Source organism: Triticum aestivum, chromosome 7D (assembly GCF_018294505.1).
Source record: "Triticum aestivum cultivar Chinese Spring chromosome 7D, IWGSC CS RefSeq v2.1, whole genome shotgun sequence".
In the NCBI taxonomy this organism is placed as follows: Eukaryota; Viridiplantae; Streptophyta; class Magnoliopsida; order Poales; family Poaceae; genus Triticum; species Triticum aestivum.
This window is the reverse complement of record NC_057814.1, coordinates 82402960-82421502: the sequence shown is the minus strand read 5'-3', so window position 1 is coordinate 82421502 and position 18543 is coordinate 82402960. Positions and strand designations below refer to the sequence as shown.

At 49.3% G+C, this 18543-nt stretch overlaps 1 pseudogene; it reads left to right on the top strand.

Moving 5' to 3' along the window:
* Positions 1-4684: 4684 nt before the first annotated feature.
* Positions 4685-7564, top strand: LOC123170856 (uncharacterized; annotated as a pseudogene).
* Positions 7565-18543: the final 10979 nt, after the last annotated feature.

Below are 18543 nucleotides of genomic sequence, written 5' to 3'. Positions count from 1 at the left end.
AGTGCGATTGTGAGCTCCACTGTATCTATTGTGTACGAATACACAAAAACAAAAAATCATTTGCCCACTGTAGATGCATTGACTACGGTACATAATCGACTTCTACGCACGCAACGCAGAATGGATCCAACGCTTTTTCGGTATCCGGTAGAAACCGGTACCGATAGTTTTTTATTTCGCAGTGGGAGTCCCTTCTTAGAGCATCTCCAGCCGTTAGCCCCATAGGGGGCGCATAAAATCGCCGCCTGGGGACGAGCCGGCGCTAAAATTGGGGTGGGGGCGAGCGGGTTCCCAGCCGCTCGCCCCTGTGTCGCCCCCAGACGCTGGTTTTTTTAGAAAAACGGAATTCGGCAAAGTTCAACAAACTTGACATATATTTCGACATGTTTGACGTTATATAAAGATATTAAAAAAAACCCAACTAAGGGGCGAAGAAGTCGCCGAGAGCAGCGAAGTCGCCGACATCGCCGCCATCCTCGTCGTCGTCGTCGGCCTTCTCCTTCTTGACGTGGCCGCCCCTGCTGGACCCCTACCTGGCGTCGCCCTGGCGGACCGGTGGCGGCGGCGCGTCGTCGCCGTCGTCGTTGTCGTCGAGGACGACGACGCCTCCCTCGTCCCGGCCACGGCGCCGAGCTTCGAACCGCTCGTAGGCGAGGCGCTGGCGCTCCAGCTCCGTGCGTGCCCAGTCTTCACGCGCCCATTTGAGGGCTGCCGCGTTGTCGAGCTCCTCCTCCTTGACGCCGCCGGCGAGCCCGGGCTCCGTCTTCACGACGGGGAGCCCTGGCTCCGTCTTGACGGCAGCGAGCCCCGTCTCCGTCTTTGGCTTGACGTAGCGCGGAGGAGCCGAGTAGGAGGCGCGCCTGCCGCCCTCGTTGATGACGATGCCAGCGCTGCGGGTGCGCCGGCCGAGCAGCGTCTCCGCGGCGGGCTCGGCCTTGACGCCGAACAACGTCGGCGAGCCGGAGGAATGGGAGGAGGACTGAGAGGAGGAAGACAAGGAGGAGCCGAACCTCCTGGGCGCATTGCCCGGCGCTCCGGCGGGGGAGGGGGGGCGGCCGCCGCGGCAGGGTATGCCGGCGGCGGGTTATTGCCACCCTCGAGGTATGCCAGCACCTCGTGGAGTGTGTGGCCGGGGGCGCCCCACCACATGCGGCGCCCATCGCTGTTCTTGATGCCACCGACCACCGGCGCCCCGTTGGTGGACGCCAGCCGCTACGCCTGCCGGCGCTGGAAGTACGCCGCCCACGACGCGCGGTTGTCGGCGGCGAACTGGGGGAGGGCGCGCTGCTCCTCTGTTAAGGACGCCAGCACGCGGTCGACCTCGACGGCGAAGATGCCGGGGCGAGTGTCGACGTCGGGCACCGGGGGGATGGGGACGCCCCCGTTGCTGAGCCTCCACCCTGTCGGCCCGGCGCGCATGTCCGGCGGCGCCGGGATGTTGGCCTCGAAGAGGAGATACGCCTTCCACTCGTAGAGCGAGCGGCGGCAGAAGCCGTGGGCCGCCGCCGCGTCGCCGGGGAAGCGTTCGGCCATCGCTGGAAGGGGGAAAGGGGAGATACGCAGAGCTCGGCGACGGACGGGAGAGAGGCAGAGCTCGGCGGCTGGTTTGGGCTCGGGCTGGTGTGGCCAGCGGCGAGGGGGAGCCGCTGGTTTTATATCCCCGCGTCGTGTGTACGCGTGGTGGGAGGGGAGGCGTTGCTGCGCCGTCCGTGACGCGCCGGCCGTGAGGAATCAACGGCAAGGCTGACCGGCGGCAGCCTTGCCATTGTTTCCCCGCGGGAAACCGAGGCGTTCTGGGGGAAGACGAGGCGCGCGTCGCTGACTCGGCGGGCCCGCGGCTCTTTTGCGCCAAAACCGCTCGCCCCGGCGCCCCCGGATGCCTCCCAGCGCGTCGGGTTCGGCCTGGGTCCGCCGGCGCCAGTTTCGGCCCAAACTGACGGAAAACGGGATTCTAAGAGCACGACTGGGCCGATTTTTGGCGCCGACGCGGAAAAAACGTTTGAAGAAGGTCTGTTGGGACGCGGCTGGAGATGCTCTTAGGCCGGCCCCTTCTTTTTATTCAGAAGAAAAGGCACACATCTCGGCCCCATTTTTCGTTGAAAAATGAAACCAAATCATCTCTTACATATGCATATTTTCTCTCTTTTTCCTCAAAAAAAAACAAAAAAACAAGCTAGTCCCATGTGCATGCATGCGCGGCTACACGCGGACGTCCTATCGTACTAAAGGTTGTCGCCGTTGTCGGGCAAGCTGGCAATGGGTAGCAGCAACAGTACCTGCCGCCTCAGGGAATGGCGGCAGGGCGTACCTGCGTCGAGCCGTTCTGTTGCGAGGCGCCGCGCGGACAAAAATCCTGTGAGAAAGGAGCTGCCGCCTGCGCCCCTGGCGGCATGGGCCGCCATTTCCGCTCATGGCGACAAGTGCCACGTGTCAGCTGGTGCACTTGCCGCCACGGTGCAGCTGGTCTACCTGTCGCCACGATGCAGCTGGTCCTTTTTGATAATTTGTTTCAAAGGTGGATAGGGGCCGGCCCTGTGTTTCGGGAGGCCCTAGGCGAACTCGATAACATGGACCTCTATGTCCTAAGTCCTAAGACAATATATATGTATGCGTCTGTTATATATATAACTTATTAAAAGTAACTTTCAATCACACATCTTTAGTTTAAAATATGACTATAATAATTCAAATGACTCTATCGAGAACAATAATAATCAAATTCGAACCGACTCTATAAAAAACAATAGTACTAAAAAGATCGCAAAATGAAACTAACATGACATGATTACCTCAAATAAGAATGAAATTAGACTGACTCCATCTATGCCGGTACTCTAATAGGTCCCTTCTCAATTAAAATATCCCTTTTGCTATTGTCAAGAACTTCCCATGTTCTTGGATCAAAAATAAATGAAAGGGAATCTTCCTGTTCATCATTAGAGGAAGGCTGCAAATTTTCCTCCTCCATTGTACTGTCAGCATCAACTTCAAAATTTATTTGCTCCCCTGTACTCGCACCATCTTCATTCACCTCAACATCTGAATTTTCATGCTCGGAAGTAGTTTCTTGCCCTTGTTCTTCACTGACATCAACATTGCTTGAAGATGTAAAGAACTTATTCAAAGAACCCTTCAGTAGTAGAATTTTCAGATCACATTTTTTCTTTTTCCTACTTTTTTCAGCACCCGGCAATTGCTTCTTCTTAAGTAACATGGCAGGCTAATGTCCTAAAATCATGAAGAAAAGATTAAAAGAGCATACAAAGAATTATGAATTTATAGATCGGATGATTGAAACCCTAGACATGTTACATAGAATGACAAAAAATTGATAGATTGGATTAGAATACGTACATACTAAATAAAGAATAAATAAACTACTGTCTACTGAAATTGTCAAATTGAGGTTTGGGGATGGACTGGATCACTGGAACATGGATGCGTACTTCTTGACTTCCAGTCGGATGCGTATTTGTATAGGTATTGCCGCGGTGCCGGATGCCGGATGGCCGGGCTGCCGCCTGCCGAACTGCTGTGCGGCGGCGAGGCGAGGGCGACGCGGCAAGGGCCAAGGGGCAAGGCGCTGAGCGAGCGAGAAGGCCGACGGGCGGGCGAGGGCGACGAAGGACGAACCTACCAAGGAAACGAGCAGTCGTGTGCCTCGCCCTGGCAACTAGCGTGAGTCACGGCGCCGCTTCGCCTTCGCTAATCCATCAGCGATCGCTAGCTAGCTATATCTGGGCCGCCTAGCCTATCTTATTTATTTTCTTTAATTCTTTTGTAATTTTTTACTTGTTTTTTGCTGGGCTATAGTATATGTATATACTCCATCATGCCCCCCCTCCCCCCCCTCGCCTGGGCCCTGGGCTGTCACCCCGTCGGCCATACCCCAGGGCCGGCCCTGGGTGGTATTTTCTGGCAATTTGACTCGGCAGGGGGTCCTTTTGGACAACAGTTTTGATGACACATGTCCACCACAAGGATGATGCCACCATCACGACATCCCTGCTTGAACAGACGGGTTTCCAAATCCATCACCGACCATAAAGACGATCGCCTCGCCGGAGAAGAATCCAAAGCTTCTTTATTCAGCATCCCGTCGCTACCGTCGATGTCGGACGATTTAAAAAACTAAGCTACTAGGGACCTAAAACCTAAAGCTAAAACGATGAGCACACGGAATCGGACGACTTCTGTCACCACCGATGACCAAGAGGTTGCCGGCAGAGGGGAGCCGCCGGAAGGGTTGCCTCTTTTGGCGGCGATGGCTAGGGTTCCTGGTCGCTAGCCCCCTGAGGCAGCAAATATCGCTAAAAAATGACTTCGCGGGGACCAAAGTGATTACCGGGTTGAGCTTTATACCAGGGATTCCTTGTGCATGAGAAGGGAGGCATGGAGCATTGCGTGAAGATCGAATACTCATTGAGCAGTGAATATATTATTAGGTACGATGTGTAAGCAACGTGTGCCTTTCAGTGATTCGTTTCCAAAAGACGACACACCGACGGGCACTCAATCGCCATGCATGCATGATACCATCCACATGCACACGTAGAGCACAGCACACGGCGGCCGGACTACCGGAGCAAAGCACTATAAAATACATGTATTGTACATGCTGCTCCGATCAGATCGTGCACAGCCGGTGCAGTATACATACATGATGTCTTCCCAGCCTAGAATCATGACGACGACCAAGGAGGAACGGCAGCAAGAGCTGGAGTTCCTGTGGAAGTGGCGCAAGTACCTGCTGCTGCTGGCCACACTGGTCGCCAGCGTCACCTACGGCGCCGGCCTCAACCCGCCGGGCGGCGTGTGGTCCGAGGACAACTACGCCCCAGCGCGCCACGTCGGCGCCGTCCACCCGCGGGCGCGGGCGCCGGTGTCCCCGGATGCGGCGGTCTACCCGAACCGCGTCGGCGACCCGGTGCTCGTGTCCACCTACTCGCGCAGGTACAATGCCTTCTTCTACTGCAACGCCGCCGCCTTCGTCTCGTCCCTGGTCGTCATCATGTTCCTGCTGGACGGGCGCATCATCGACAACCCCGCCGGCCTCATCGTGCTCCGTGTCGCCATGCTGCTCGACCTGCTCGCCCTCATGGCCGCCTTCGCCGCGGGGAGCTGCCGCGACGTGGTCGCGTCCATCTACGTCTCCGCGCTCTTCGGCCTCGCCTTCGCCTACGTCGCCATCTACGTCCGCGTCGAAAGATTCTGTCGGTCGGCCCCGGCAGAGGAGAAGGAGAGCCTCAACCTCAAAGAGCGGCGCAAGATGCTGCTGCTGCTCGCCACCTTCGCGACGCCGCTGACGTACGCCGCGGGCCTGGCGCCGCCGGGAGGTTTCTGGAGCCAGAGCGTGGCCGAGCACCACGCCGGCGCGCCGCTGCTGCACGACGGGCGCTACAAGATCCGCTACCACGCCTTCTTCTACGCCAACGCCAACTCCTTCGTCGCCTCCCTCGCCATCATCATGCTGCTCATGAGCAGGACGCTGAGCGACCGCCTCACCCGCTCCCGCGTGCTGTTTGTGTGCGTCGTAGTGGAGCTGCTGGGCCTCATGGCTGCCTACGCTGCCGGGAGCTGCAGATGGCCCACCACCACCGTGTACGTCGTTTCCCTCGTCGGCGCCGTGCTCCTCTACATTGTGCTGGTGCCGGTGTTCCCCTTGAAAGCGTTCACGAGATGCCGGGAACTCATCCATAAAATACCTCGAATCATGTACGTAATCAAGCTCACACACTTGGCTAGCTTCATTTCCATAATTAGTTGAGCTAATTCATGTCACTTGGACGTAAAGTGAAGGAACAGCGCGAGGACAGTCGACATCGATGATGGGCAGGAAGACAAGCTGGAGCAGGCGCGGTCGCTCGTTCTGCTGCTTGCCACTTTGGCGGCGACGGTGACCTACCAGGCAGGGCTGAGCCCGCCGGGCGGCGTCTGGCCGGAAGGGGATCTGAATCACACCGCAGGGAACCCGGTTCTTCAGGACATGCACCCCACGAGGTACAAGGTGTTCTACCACTGCAACACGGCGGCGTTCGTGGCGTCAGTGGTCGTCATCATCATCGTCCAGAGCAAGAAGCTGAGCGCCTTCGGGCGTTCCGCGCTCAACACGGTCATGATACTGGACCTGTTCGGCCTCATGGGTGCCTACGTCGCCGGGAGCTGCCGGGACAACGCCACCACCATCTACGTCTCCGCCCTGGCCGTCGCCGTCTTCCTCTACTCCATCGCCAAGGTCGTGGCGTTCGCGGTTGAAGGCAAGGAGAGCACGCCCATACGGTGGGTGCGTCGAATATGGGGTAATGTTGTACAAGCGTTGCTCCGTCCGTCGTGCCGGCGAAGAGGGGACCCAAGTCAAGGAGAAGAAGAACCACCGGCACAAGGTCATTCGCCGGCCTCCGAGGCCGAGAGGAAGCGTATTGAAGAAAAAGCGCTCGAGAGGAAGCGTAAGTTCTTACTGCAGCTCGCCATCCTCGCCGCCACCGTCACCTACCAGACCGGACTGAACCCTCCCGGCGGGTTCTGGCCAGAGACAGAGAGCAATGGCGGAAGATCGCTAACCGCCGGCGACCCGGTTCTCCTCGACCACTACGGGAGCAGGTATGAGGTGTTCTTCTACTGCAACGCGACGGGCTTCATGGCGTCCGTCGCCGTCATTCTCATCCTGGTGAACCAGAAACTGTACGAGAAGGGCATCCAGAGCAAGGCTCTCCACGTCTGCATCATGGTCGGGCTGCTCGGGCTCATGGGCGCCTACGCCGCCGGCAGCTGCCGGCTGCTGCGCACCTCAATCTACGTCTTCGCGCTCGTGGCCGCGGTGGTCGTCTTCCTCGTCCTGCAGATCCTCTTCTGCGTGTACGCGGAGTTCCACCATTTGTCACACAACGAATGGCTTCCGGAGTGCCTGAAGAGGCTGCACGAGGAGGCATCGTCGCCGCCGGCACCGACGGAGGACGAAAGCAACTGGCGTCAACAAGAACGATACCGCCTGCGCAAGTCCCTGATGCTGCTCGGCATCCTCGCGGCCAGCGTGACCTACCAGGCGGGTCTCGCGCCTCCCGGCGGCACGTGGGGCGACGATGACACCGCGTCCTCGCCGTCCCCGTCGCTTTCGCCATCGCCGTCGGCTGCATACCTCTCCCATGCCGGCAACCCGGTCCTGCTCGACACCAACCCACGACGGTACCAGGCCTTCTTCTACTGCAACGCGACGTCGTTCGTGGCCTCCATCGTGGTCATCATGCTGGCGCTGCAGTACACCGTGAAGAAGCAGATCGCCCCGCTGTGGGCGATGCAGAGCCTGCAGACCGTCATGGTGCTGGACCTGGTCGGCCTGCTGGGCGCCTACGCCGCCGGCAGCTGCAGGGACAGGGAGACGTCCGCGTACGTCATCGCGCTCGTGGCCGCGGTGGTCGCCTTCATCACCGTCTACATCCTGCTGCCGTTCCACATCGTGCCGCGGAAGGCCGTGGAGCACCCGCACCCGGTGACTCACTTGGGAGGAAACAATGGTGATGTGATGATCAGCCAGGCGCAACAGTACCAGTCACCAGCAATGATATGATCAGCACCCGTGCCAGTCACCAGTGTGTACCTAATTAAATAGTTCTACTTGTTTACGTTGCTTTGGTTTGCATATTTCTTCTTCTTCTGATAATTCCCTTGATTTGCAGTGCTGCTAATCGGGAAATTTGTGCCTGTTTTTGGTTCTACACTGTCTTTCTGTGTGCTCCATGTGTACTGTGGTCTATAAATTATGTTTGATTTGGTTTGGCTTTTATAAGAACTATCCGTAAATTTCATTAATTCAATTCAGTTGTTCAATTGTTTAGTTGGAGGGTGTTCCGCCGCTCCGCCTCGTCTCCGGTGGCCTTAGGGCTATGGCGGCGCGGTTAATCCCGGCCCATGTCGGTGGTCGGGAGGGCTCCGTCTTTAGATGTCCCTTCAAGTTTTGTTAGGGTTTGTGTCCTGCTCAGGAAGACGAGATGGCGGGGGCTTTCTGAATATGGAATAAGGTTCTCCCCGCCTGGTCCCCATTCCAGTGGTGCGTCTAGCATCGTCGGTAGGTGTGTGGAGGTGTGTCTCCGGTGGATCTGTTATTGGTGGATTTGCTCGGATCTTGTCATAGTTCACCTACGTTCGTGTGTCTTCAGGTTGGATCCTTCCGATCTATGCTACACTTCAACCGCGATGGTTGTTGTTCTGGTGCGCTGGTCCTATGGGGCCTTAGCACGATGACTTCCCGACTGTCTACCACAACAAGGTTTGCCCGGCTCCCGCGAGGCAGGGGCGAGATGGCGGCGCGCCTTCATCTCGCTTCAGTGCTTGTAGTCGTCGCTAGGTGGTCTACGAATCTGGATGTAATTTTTATTATTTCTAGTGTTCGTTGTCCTACCATGTTTGAAGATGAATAGATTGAAAGTTTTTCGCAAAAAAAAAGAGTTCAATCGATTTTTTTTGGGTTTCCACACAATGAAGGATAAAAAAACCACCTCAAGCAATAGCTTTCTAGTAAAGTCACTGATTTTTTATAAGAAAAGACACCAAAAGGATATCTTTTTTTGCAAGATCAATAGATGGTTATTCCATCAAGGTAGAGTTACAATCCTTTGGCAAGAGTTCCTCAATGCAAGGAGCTGCCGAGCCACACAGCCGTAGCCCGCTTAGAGCGACTATACTTTACCAGACAATCTGCAACACTATTCTGAGACCTGTGAAGTTTCTGGGGAATAAACACCGTATCAACCATAAAGGACTTAACTTCAGCAACTAAATGACCAAAAAGTGACCGATCTAAACTAGAATTAGAAAGACAAGATAAAGCAACCGAAGAATCAGACTGAACCATAACTGGCAGCTCAGTATGTTGTGGAGCAAGCGCCATACTGATCATCAACGCATGAATCTCTGTCTCCAAAGCCTCACTGCAATTAAATAAGAACCGATATGCCGAAAACATAACTGAGTCATCATGTCTTCTTAGAATCATCCCAACCGCTGTTGTGCCATCTTCCTCCAAGAAAGACTCATAAACGGACAGTGCAGTCATATTAGGTGGAGGTGCAGGCCACTGTAGCACTTGAGGTGAACGGTCAGGCCTCGGTCTTTCCCATGAGTCTACCACCACCATTTTTCCTCTTAAAATTTCTTCCGTACATTGAACAAACATTTATGACATGTATATACTGCACGAGCATTTTTGTACATTGCGCAAGCATATTTTTAAATTGGGTGACCAGTTTTTAAATTTTATTTCACATTTTCTAATGCGGTCTTTTTTAAATTATACAAATATTTTTGAACAATCTATAAGCATTTTTTAATTGTCACGTAAATAAATTTTAAAATGCGTGATCATGTTTTAAATGTCACAATTTATTACTGAATGCTATATATCAACATTTTCTGTAAGTTAGGCTAAAAATATTTTAATATATTTTTATAAAATATGAAATAAATCGAAAAAATTAAATGAAAAGAAAAACTAGAAAAACTAAATTTCACCCCGCATAAAAAAAGCAAACTAAATTTCAGGAAGCTCCTCGGGCATCGCATGAGGCGAGACGAGCTTCTGTCTCGCTATAAACGACACAAAGCCGCTCACCTATTTCTCGCCTGTTGCGAGACGTAGGTAGATTTCACCTAAGGGGTGAGGGTATGGGCCGCTCCAGTACTGTAGATGTAGTGCAAAGTTTACTCCTAGTGGTTTTATTTTTACCTTTTTCTGACTGTTTTCAAATGGTTCTCTTGTTTTTATCTATAGTTTCCATCGGTTTGCTATTTTTATTTTTATTTCTTCGGGTTTCTTTTTTCAGTAATTATCGGGTTTATTTGGATTTTCCATATTTATTTGTTTTTGACACATGTATAATTCTTTTCATCCACATTGCACCTTTTTCATATACACCAGGAACATTTTTCTATCCGCGTTTAACATTTTTAAAATACATGATTAACATTCTTTTAAAAGATATGTTTTCATGTACACTTGTTTTCATACACACAGTACATTTTTTGTGTACAGCTAAAACATTTTTATACATGTTTAATATTTTCCAAATATATTATTAATAGTTTGCCAAATACATGTTTTTGATCTTTTTAATATGTGTTCAACATTTTTCAAACACATTCACTCATTTTTTAATGATATAAAACTTTTTGTAACTATGTGATTTTTTAGATTGCATAATTTTTTTATTAAAATTCATGAACATATTTTCAAAAGTCATTAACATTTTTTCCTTTTCTTTTTCATTGCCTAGATGGTATGACATTTTTAAAAAGAATGGTATGACTTTGTTTAATTAGACGAACATTTTTTTACATTTATTATTTTTTAGAAAAATTTCACGTATATACTTTTTGAAACACATGAACTTTTTCTGAATATGACATACATTTTTTAATTGTACAATCATTTTCTATAAGTTGAGCAAAGTTTTTTAAAGTGTGTGATGAACACTTTGAAAAAATTAACTAAATTATTTTTTGTAATGTATGTATTTATTATTATTATTTAAATAGTTCTGTACAAACTCCATTTTATTGCTTAAATGACAACTTCATAGGAATACTTTTAGGTCTGGAGTATTAAGGAGCCACACATGACGTCCTGAGAAAAGGCGTAGAGCATGTTTAGCGAGGCTATGTACCTCGATATTAGTATATTTTCAAAATATAAACAAAAGAAAAAAGAAAACAAACATGTGGCTACTAGGCTGGTCCACTACCGGTAAATAGCGAGACATAGCCGCACCCTCTGCGTGATTCCACTTTTTCGCAATGATTTGAAGTATGAAAACAAATTATTAGGTACCCTAGCATGCCTATGTCGCTTCGTGCTAGTGTTTTGGCCCGTTTGCGGTGATTTTTTTCCTTTTCTTTTTCATTGCCTAGATTGAACTGTTTTAGTGAAATTCTTTAAAATGGACCCTAAATTCTGTGACCAGCAAGTTACTGTATCATAAGCTGGCGCTTGGGTCTAGGATAGGATAACATGATAGCAAGCAATAGGATAGGCAGAGCTTCTTACAGAAAGAATATGATCATCTCTTTTCGCCAAACACACGCAAGATAGACAGAGCAAAAGCTCAGCCATGAAAATCCTACAAAAGAAAAAACCTCCAAAACCCACAAGAGCAAAGACAGAAAAACTGCCCTACAGAGGGCTTATTGTAAGGAAGGGGATAGCATGATCATTCAGACATCTGCATTCCGTTGTATGCATGCAGAAGGAATTTTTTAAGTAACCAACACAGTGACAACAGGATGAAGCGTGCCCAAACATCTGGGAGTATACGGGTCTTCCACCCATTGCACACAAAAAGCACTTTCTATAAAAAGCCAACTCACCTCTCTACATCTCCCCCGCTCTCAATAAAGGGAGGAGATCATTATAAATAACAAACCAATCCTATACATTTCAGTCAAGCCAAACCATGCAGATCAAGCTCCAATTCAGCAGGAATATCCACTCTACCAATACCTAGGGGCTTGGGTACCAACCCATCAAGCCCCAGCCTTCGTTACTTGTAACCTATAGGCTATCTTTATGAATTTTACATTAACATGGCAATATCGTGGCTCCAGCCATCATGTCGTGGACGCGCAGGCCACTTAACATTACAACATATAACCATATCATAAATAAACTCATTATGATGACGAAGGCTATACCACATCATAGGCATACCCTGCAAAGCCAAGTTAGACGTCCTCTAATCATTTTTACCAAAATTTTAGCGCGCGGTTAACCAGTTTTAGCAAATAATACTAGCTACCTACGTCCACAACATAGGCGATGATTCTTGATGCTAGATTAAGTTTCGGGGGTGTGAAACAAGATACTTAATTAAAAATCTCTAGCCCCACACTAAACTTCGTCAATACGCGTGACCCCCTGGAAGATCATCCATCTTCAGCACCCTCTTGTGTACGCGATGGTTCACTATTCTCAACTATGGTGAAGCCCAATGAACTATTAGCATATCGTCAACATCTAGAGTCGGTCAATTGTCAGAACCTTGTAAAAGCGACACCATGCCGTCGATGAATTAAACCAAAGCAACACTCGAGGGAAGCATAGCAAGAACATCAACCCTCACAATCACATGTGATCTAGATCGCAACCTGCACCTACTCATAAAATCGCCCATGATGACACTATTGGGAAACATAGTAGAAAACAAAAAAACCGCACCTACGCACACCCAAGATCATTATGAAGATGCATAACGGGTTGTGATCACGATCATTACCGTCACCGAGTTGCAGCGGAAGAAGAAAGTGTCGGTGTAGATCGTACTTGGAGTCCCTCGAACCGTAAATGGACAATCCCACGTACCGCCCACGAATAGTCCCTCGAACTGAAGACCGAAAGCATTACATCTCTACTTGGTTGCAAGCGTGCAACCTTCACGATCCGGCAATGCTTCGTCGTCCAGAGCTAATCGTCGCCGGAGAATTAGAGGGAGGAAATTAGAACCACGCATGGCTTCTAATTATGACGACAAGAGGATTAGCCAACCTCTAACTAGTCAACTAGGACCAACTAGAACAAGAACTAGAGGAACTAGAGGAGGCTCCAAAACTTGTATGTCTCAAAGGACAAAATCCTCTAGTATATATAGGTTTGAGGGGAGAGGAGGGGCTGCACCAAGGGGGAGAGTTTCCCCCTTGGGTCGCCGGGCTTCATGGCGTCTTCCCCCTAGTCCAATTCGGGGGAGCAACTAGTTCACGAGCGCTCCTCCGGGAGCCTCACAACGATCAGCACCACTTGTCACGCTCTCAGCCACCCCGCCACGTGCCGCGCTTTGGGCGCTCCCTCCGGATTTTGTTTTTTATTTTATTTTTCCGCACGCATTTTCGGCTTTTAAAACGGTTTTTTTGGGTTTTTTCGAAGTTTCGGTTTTCCACCGGTCTTCCTTAGCTTTTGGACCAAAAAAATTTCAAAAAAAAAATTCACGCAAAAAAATGCGTTATCTTTTTTTCCCCGCGAGAGGCACGACCATGACTTTCAGAAACGTAAAAAAAATGTGTTGTCTGTTTTTTTTCCGCCAGAGGCACGGTTTTGTTTCCGCGAGAGACACAGTTTTGCTTTCGCGAGAGGCATGACCATGACTCTCGGAAAAGGAAAAAAATAGGTTCTCTAGTTTCTTCCTTCCATGAGAGGCACGGTTTTGCTTCCGTGAGAGGCACAGTTTTGCTTTCGCAAAGGCACGACCGTGCCTTTCGGAAACGAAAAAAACGCGTTTGTTTTTCTTCTGCGAGAGGCATAGTTTTGCTTCCACGAGAGGCATAGTTGTGCTTTCACGAGAGGCACAACCGTGCCTTCTCGGAAACGAAAAAACGCATTTTCTGTTTTTCTTCTTCCGCGAGAGGCACGGTTTTGCTTCCGTGAGAGGCACGGTTGGGGATCCGCGAGAGTCACGGTCGTGCCTCTTTCGGAAAGGGAAAAAACCGTGCTCCCGGTTCGGTTTTTTTCGTCTGATTTTTTCGTGAAAAAAAGTTCATCAAAACCTATCAACATGGGATCTAGTTTTGAAGATCTCGACGCGAGGAATCCCACGGTGAAAACGGTTCGAGATTTGGGCGCATGTTTAAGAGATAAAACATTTTGAATAAACAAATCTATGAAAAAAGGAGAAAACTCCCGGGTTGCGAAAAGTGGCGCACATGCAGCGCACCATTTGTCACAACCTGGGGAGACATCAGTGATCTTTGCGATGAGTACTCCTCAATTAGTTATTTCGCCAATTCGGCCTCATTCCTTCATGGAAGGAAGCGCCACCTCCACTTGGGCCTTTGTGCCCCAAGTTGCCTTTCACCTCTTTGCCTTTTAGGCCCGTTGATATTTAAATTAAATACAAAATATTCTAAGTACTTTCAGACCATTTTATATATTTTTAACATCTCTGGAAACATTTTCCACCTATATAATTTATCAGTAATCGGTATTGCCTGATTCTCTCTGAAACCCTTTCGGTGACCCCGAAACGCTTCTATATCCTCTCGAAACTATTCCGAATATTTATGAAATAATTCCACAAATATATTATCATGACTCCCGTCATACTAACACCCAGCAGACCGTGATTTCCTTAAGCTTGTGACCCCGTAGGTTCGGTAACTCGTAGACATGAACGAAACCGTTCGTTCAATGACCGATAGCGAGACCGTGGATGTCCATATCGGTCCATATTAGCACACGAATGATAGTAGAGTGAACTTTTGGTTATCATTTGATGTTTGCTTTGCTTCAAGATACTTCACAAAACCCGAGATGCATCGGTATCCTCCTGAGTCATCACCATGCTCACTATACCGAAATCCTCGTTAACGGTTTTGTTCTTCTTTCTCGTTATTGTGTTCCAGCATCCCCGCGGTGAAGTCACATGTGTTTGGCCAGACGAAGATTGATGCCATCACACGGAGAGGGCCCTAAGAATATCTTTCCATAGTCGGAGGAGCAAATCCCATTCTCGAGCTATCTAGTCCCTTGTCCAACTTTTCGATGAACCTATAAGTTGTCGTTATTATCACTGTGTTCCAGATGACGTTTGAGAAACCCTTATACGTCTCCATTGTATCTACTTTTCCAAACTCTTTTGCCCTTGTTTTGGACTCTAATTTGCATGATTTGAATGGAACTAACCCGGGCTGACGTTGTTTTCAGCAGAATTGCCATGGTGTTGTTTTTGTGCAGAAATCAAAATTCTCGGATTGACCTGAAAATTTACGGAGAGTTTTTTTGGAAAATATAAAAAATACTGGTGGAAAAATATACCAGAGGGGGCCACCCAGGAGCCACAAGCTCAGGGGGCGCACCCACCCCCAGGGCGCGCCCTCCAGGCCTATGCCCCCTGCACCTCCGGCAACCCTAACTCTAACTCCATATATTCCTATTTGCCAAGAAAAAAACCGATAGAAGGATTCAACGCGTTTTACGATACGGAGCCGTCGCCACCTCCTGTTCTTCATCGGGAGGGCTGATCTGGAGTCCATTCGGGGCTCCGGAGGGTGGAAATCGACGTCGTCGTCATCATGAACCTTCCTCCGCTCAGCGCCGGGAGTGAGTAATTTCTTCGTAGGATTGCTGGACGGTGATGGGTTGGATGAGATTTATCATGTAATTGAGTTATTTTTGTTAGGGCTTGATCCCTAGTATCCAGTATGTTCTGAGATTGATGTTGCTATGACTTTGCTATGCTTAATGCTTGTCACTAGGGCCCGAGTGCCATTATTTCGGATCTGAACCTATTATGTTTTCATGAATATATATATATATATATATATATATATATATATATATGTGTGTGTGTGTGTGTGTGTGTGTGTGTGTGTGTGTGTGTGTTCTTGATCCTATCTTGCAAGTTATAGACACCTATTACGAGTTATTATCCGCATAACCCAAGGTGACAATAATTGGGATTCTTTCTGGTGATTACCATAGTTTGAGGAGTTCATGTATTCACTAAGTGCTAATGCTTTGTTCCGATTATCTATTGAAAGGAGGCCTTAATATCCCTTAGTTTCCTTAAGGACCCCGCTACCACGGGAGGGTAGGAAAAATGATGTCATGCGAGTTCTTTTCCATAAGCACATATGACTATATATGGAATACATGCCTACATTACATTGATGAATTGGACCTAGTTCAGTGTCGCCCTAGGTTATGACTGTTGGAAATATGCCCTAGAGGCAATAATAAATGGTTATTATTATATTTCTTTGTTCATGATAATAGTCTATTATTCATGCTATAATTGTATTGTCCGGAAATCGTAATACATGTGTGAATACATAGACCACAACGTGTCCCTAGTAAGCCTCTAGTTGACTAGCTCGTTGATCAACAGATAGTCATGGTTTCCTGACTATGGACATTGGATGTCATTGATAACGGGATCACATCATTAGGAGAATGATGTGATGGACAAGACCCAATCCTAAGCATAGCATAAAAGATTGTGTAGTTTCGTTTGCTAGAGCTTTTCCAATGTCAAAGTATCTTTTCCTTAGACCATGAGATTGTGCAACTCCCGGATACCGTAAGAGTGCTTTGGGTGTGCCAAACGTCACAACATAACTAGGTGACTATAAAGGTGCACTACGGGTATCTCCGAAAGTGTCTGTTGGGTTGGCACGGATCGAGACTGGGATTTGTCACTCCGTGTGACGGAGAGGTATCTCTGGGCCCACTCGGTAATGCATCATCATAATGAGCTCAGTGTGACTAAGGCGTTAGTCACGGGATCATGCATTGTGGTACGAGTAAAGAGACTTGCCGGTAACGAGATTGAACAAGGTATTGGGATACCGACGATCGAATCTCGGGCAAGTAACATACCGATTGACAAAGGGAATTGCATACGGGATTGATTGAATCCTCGACACCGTGGTTCATCCGATGAGATCATCGTGGAACATGTGGGAGCCAACATGGGTATCCAGATCCCGCTGTTGGTTATTGACCGGAGAGGCGTCTCGGTCATGTCTGCATGTCTCCCGAACCCGTAGGGTCTACACACTTAAGGTTCGGTGACGCTAGGGTTGTAGAGATATATGTATGCGGAAACCCGAAAGTTGTTCGGAGTCCCGGATGAGATCCCGGACGTCACGAGAGGTTCCAAAATGGTCCGGAGGTGAAGAATTATATATAGGAAGTCCAGTTTCGGCCACCGGGAAAGTTTCGGGGGTTACCGGTATTGTACCGGGACCACCGGAAGGGTCCCGGGGGTCCACCGGGTGGGGCCACCTATCCCGGAGGGCCCCATGGGCTGAAAGTGGAAGGGAACCAGCCCTTAGTGGGCTGGGGCGCCCCCCTTGGGCCTCCCCCCATGCGCCTAGGGTTGGGAACCCTAGGGGGGGGGGAGTTCCCCCTTGCCTTGGGGGGCAAGGCACCCCTTCCCCCCCACTTGGCCGCCGCCCCCCCTTGGATCTGATCTCCAGGGCCGGCGCCCCCCCAGGGGGCCTATATAAAGGGGTGGGGAGGGAGGGCAGCACACAACAGCCTTGGGCGCCTCCCTCCTCCCCTGCAACACCTCTCTCTCTCTCTCGCAGAAGCTTAGCAAAGCCCTGTCGAGACCCGCTACATCCACCACCACGCGGTCGTGCTGTTGGATCTCCATCAACCTCTCATTCCCCCTTGCTGGATCAAGAAGGAGGAGACGTCGCTGCACCGTACATGTGTTGAACGCGGAGGTGCCGTCCGTTTGGCACTCGGTCATCGGTGATTTGGATCACGGCGGGTACGACTCCGTCATCCACGTTCATTGGAACGCTTCCGCTCGCGATCTACAAGGGTATGTAGATGCACTCCCTTCCCCTCGTTGCTAGTATACTCCATAGATGCATCTTGGTGAACGTAGGAAAATTTGAAAATTATGCTACGATTTCCAACAGTGGTATCAGAGCCAGGCCTATGCGTAGTTACTATGCACGAGTAGAACACAAAGCAGTTGTGGGCGTTGAGTTTGCCAATTCTTCTTGCCGCTACTAGTCGTTTCTTGTTTCGGCGGCATTGTAGGATGAAGCGGCCCGGACCGACCTTACACGTACGCTTACGTGAGACAGGTTCCACCGACTGACATGCACTAGTTGCATAAGGTGGCTAGCGGGTGTCTGTCTCTCCTACTTTAGTCGGAACGGATTCGATGAAAAGGGTCCTTATGAAGGGTAAATAGAAATTGTCAAATCACGTTGTGGTCATACGTAGGTAAGAAATCGTTCTTGCTAGAAACCTACAAACCATGTAAAAACTTGCAACAACAATTAGAGGACGTCTAACTTGTTTTTGCAGCGAGTGCTATGTGATAATGATATGGCCAGAAGATGTGATGAATGATATATGTGATGTATGAGATTGATCATATTCTTGTAATAGGAATCACGACTTGCATGTCGATGAGTATGACAACCGGCAGGAGCCATAGGAGTTGTCTTTATTATTTTGCATGACCTGCGTGTCATTGAATAACGCCATGTAATTTACTTTACTTTGTTGCTAAACGCGTTAGCCATACAAGTAGAAGTAATCGTTGGCGTGACGACTTCATGAAGACACAATGATGGAGATCATGATGATGGAGATGATGGTGTCATGCCGGTGACAAAGATGATCATGGTGCCCCGAAGATGGAGATCAAAGGAGCATGATGATATTGGCCATATCATGTCACTATTTGATTGCATGTGATGTTTATCATGTTTTTGCATCTTATTTGCTTAGAACGACGGTAGCAAGTAGGATGATCCCTTATAATAATTTCAAGAAAGTGTTCACCCTAACTGTGCACCGTTGCGAAGGTTCGTTGTTTCGAAGCACCATGTGATGATCGGGTGTGATAGATTCTAACGTTCGAATACAATGGGTGTTGACGAGCCTAGCATGTACAGACATGGCCTCGGAACACACGCAATACACTTAGGTTAACTTGACGAGCCTAGCATGTACAGACATGGCCTCGGAACACGGAGGACCGAAAGGTCGAGCATGAGTCGTATAGAAGATACGATCAACATGGAGATGTTCACCGATCT